Here is a 3615-nt window from a genome sequence, read left to right as displayed (position 1 = left end):
AACGTCAGATAAATAGATAGACCAAATAGATCGATAGATAGATAGACCTGATAGATAGGTAGATAGATAGATAGATAGATAGATAGATATATAGATAGATAGATAGATAGATAGATAGATAGATAGATAGATAGATAGATAGATAGACAGACATCACATCTCAACATTCAAATACCATTGAGTTATACGAATACAAAAACCAATACGTCTGACCTGAATGAAACGGAATCATTGTAATTCTTGAAAATACGTTAAAGATTGAGAGACCTCAACTGACTGCCAATGGGGAAAAACATGTTTCTTTTCTTTGTAAAATGCTTTTCATGGGACAGCCGCTTATTCTGTGTCTAGACAGGTGCTAAACGTGAACAATTGAACAGCCAAAATGTCAGCAACAGATGGACACAAAAGCCCCAGGGATAAGGAGATGATTGGCAGGAATGAGGAAGGAAAAGACGTAAACCTTGAATGTTAGATGCGATTGTTTCATCCCCCCCCCCTTCCACCCGTAATGTTTGTCTCCGAAACGTTTGACAAAACTGTTACTATGCAAAGTGCAAGTTTATTATTTTTTTAAAAACAGTTTAAGACAATTCAACAATTTCAATGTGTCATTGGAACATTTTTGAAGCAAATCCAAGAATTAGCACGAATTGTAGGAGAGTACGGGCATGCGCAAAGCCTCCCTTAAAAAATCGTTATCAATGTATTCTTGCGCACTAGACAGACACCACTCGAGAAGATACACGCTGACCTTAGGTTTGATGTGCGATGTCAAAGGGTTGATTTTTTTTAACGGGTAGTAGAAATCTTCGTCAATGAAAAGCCAAGAAATTATGAAGAGTGGCTTTGCTTTTCTCATGAAGTGGAATTGGGTACAAATTCGCAAAACGTGCCACCCCTTACTGTTTTGTTACTCTCAGGCCCACTTTCAAGAACAGGCTGACCTAAACTTTAGTATTCAATGTGATTGGGTTTGTTTTTATGAATCAGGCGTAAAAACCTTCCGCGGGTGAGTTCTGTCCGCAAATATTTCTCTGTTATTACATAAGATGACCGGTGTCAAAAAATATTTAAAAATACAATTTTAGCGTAAAATAAACCCAAAGCCTTGTTGATCTACATATTGTTAGATTAAAAGGCTCAATTTTTGTTTTAAAAATCCATTGTTGATTTTTATTGCTCTCTATCTCAGTTCGAGCAAATGCGTCTTACACTTACAGTATCTCGCACCAGGCACGCACACATGTCAAATTTTTAATGTTTTAGATGTATGCTGTATATCCCCTGATATGGTTGGACCTGCTTTAGGCTAACATCATAGAAAACGTGTCGGAACTTTAGATTGCTGTGACTTTTATGAACTGTGGAGATAAAAGTAGACGAAAGAACAGGGTTGGAGAGCAGGGAAGAAGGTGAAAGTAGAACGTTTCAGAGAAGAAAATTTTCCGTCGCTGTCAGGTTTCGAACCTGGAGGGATCTATTGAATGAAAGGCGACCAGCGTACCTCTAGACCACGAGAGCCCGCGGTCGATGTTTACGTAACCCCGCTACTGGTGAGGCGTTTCCATCTACAATTGTACAGACACGTTGAAAGTGCCTTCTAGGGAAGTATAAAAATAGTATATTTTCTTTGTTCAAGAATAAATAACAACATAATAAGTCTCTAGACTCTATTACATTTTCTAAGGTCTGTCGTACAAACTGCTATAACAATGGGTCGATTACAAGCGAATGCATACGACTGCACAGAAGTGGAACGATTAAAACCAAAGCAACATTAAATTGGTCATATTTTACCTAAGGCAGGAAGTTCATTTAATCACAAAATCAGAGGAATCAAGCCATCGGCATGCTCCGGGCTAATGTAAGCGTTTCTGCTGTTGCAAGGACATTCAGCGTCAGCAGACAAACTTTCGGTCAGCTGAGACAACGATACGTCCCGACTGGATCTGTTCAAGATCGATTCAGACCTGGCCGTCCAATGATAGCAACGTCACCCCCAAAACCGATACATGCCTACACATAGGAAATCGTTTCAGGACAGCTGCTCAAACTGCAACACAATTTCCTGGACATTTATCCTTCCGCCGGGGTATTGTTCGTAGCAGGCTGGCGAGTGCGGAATTGTAGTTAAGATGTCTTCACGAAGACTGCGTTCACAGCTAAGACATTGTCAGGCGAGGAGGAACTGGGCAGAGCAGAGCTCGTATGAAGAGATCATTTCGCATGTCCAACTAGCCCGAGATAACATCCTCTTCTTCACCATTCCACCCTTCCCCCAATACTCCCCCCCCCCACCCCCTCTCTTTCTCTCTCTCTCACTCTGTCTGTCTGTCTGTCTGTCTGTCTGTCTGTCTCCCTCTGTCTGTCTCTCTCTGTCTCTGTCTCTCTCTGTCTCTGTCTCTCTCTCTATCTCTCTCTGTCTCTGTCTCTCTCTCTCTCTCTCTCTCTCTCTCTCTCTCTCTCTCTCTCTCTCTTGGACGCAACGATGGGAGAATAAGAGAGACAAGGAGACCTCATTGCATAAACCAGGCAAGTGACAGCTGGTAGCCTCAGAACAGATAGATTAATCAGGTGCTGCACCTGCATTGAAATTATATTGCCATCTCTTTAACCACACAATAAGCCCACGACATTCCACGAGGGAAAAAATGCCTGCACTCAGTGCTCTCATATGACCTTATGCATTTGCGAGCGCCGTAAAACCCCCATACTAAAAAAACCCTCAGTGCACCCTTCACCCAAAACAATTTTGTCCAGAGTAACGTCCCCGCAATGGATCCATGGTCTAGTCTTTGGTCACATTAAAACTCAATTGAAAGCTTGTGGGACAAAAGTGACAGTGTTTTCAGTGACACAAGTCCTGGTTTCAGAACCATTTATCTACAATTGCAGCAAGTCCTCGCCGTTGCCTGAAGCAATAAGCTGCAGGCTTACATTCGCCTACTTGTGTTATTCTATGCGCTGAAGACTATACGTTCTTATACTATCTGACCGTCTAGGCTGAAGATGAACTGCTGTGCTGAATGAATTCCGAGAGAACACGGCGTACTGACATGTGACTTTTGGATCCACCCCTTCTTTCAAATTTCAGTCTCGAGAGGTATGTTTTTGATGAGAAATAAACTTTTCGCCATTATCTACCCGCCAAATGCCTCAGATTTCAATTCTGTATCCCAAAGAATTATAATTTGCCAATAGGAAGACGACCGATCAAGCACATATTATTGTGAGACATCGTGATGAAATCAGGCGCTCGTCAAAATTATGAACTCAAAGAAATTGGCATTTTTCTGACCTTTGGGCTTTTAAAAAATAATTTTCATTTTTTGGCTTATATATCCATTTAAAACACATTTCCGTGTGGATTTTACCTAAAACATTGATAAAAGGCACAAAAATGTTAATTTTCAGTTTCCAAGGACTCTCAAGCTATGGAAATTACCAAACTTTGGAGGCCATTTTCTCACTAATTTCCCCTCTGAAACTATGCCACCTCATTTCCTTCAATTGCAAATATATCAGTTTGTACCTTTCATTTTTTTGGGTCATTCTTTCATTTTTTCTTTTTTTGAATCGGCAATATTTTTGTGGCATCTTGGGGAAATCAGG

This window comes from Aplysia californica, unplaced genomic scaffold, assembly GCF_000002075.1.
Source record: "Aplysia californica isolate F4 #8 unplaced genomic scaffold, AplCal3.0 scaffold00023, whole genome shotgun sequence".
Taxonomy (NCBI): Eukaryota; Metazoa; Mollusca; class Gastropoda; order Aplysiida; family Aplysiidae; genus Aplysia; species Aplysia californica.
Note: the sequence above shows the minus strand (reverse complement) of the source record.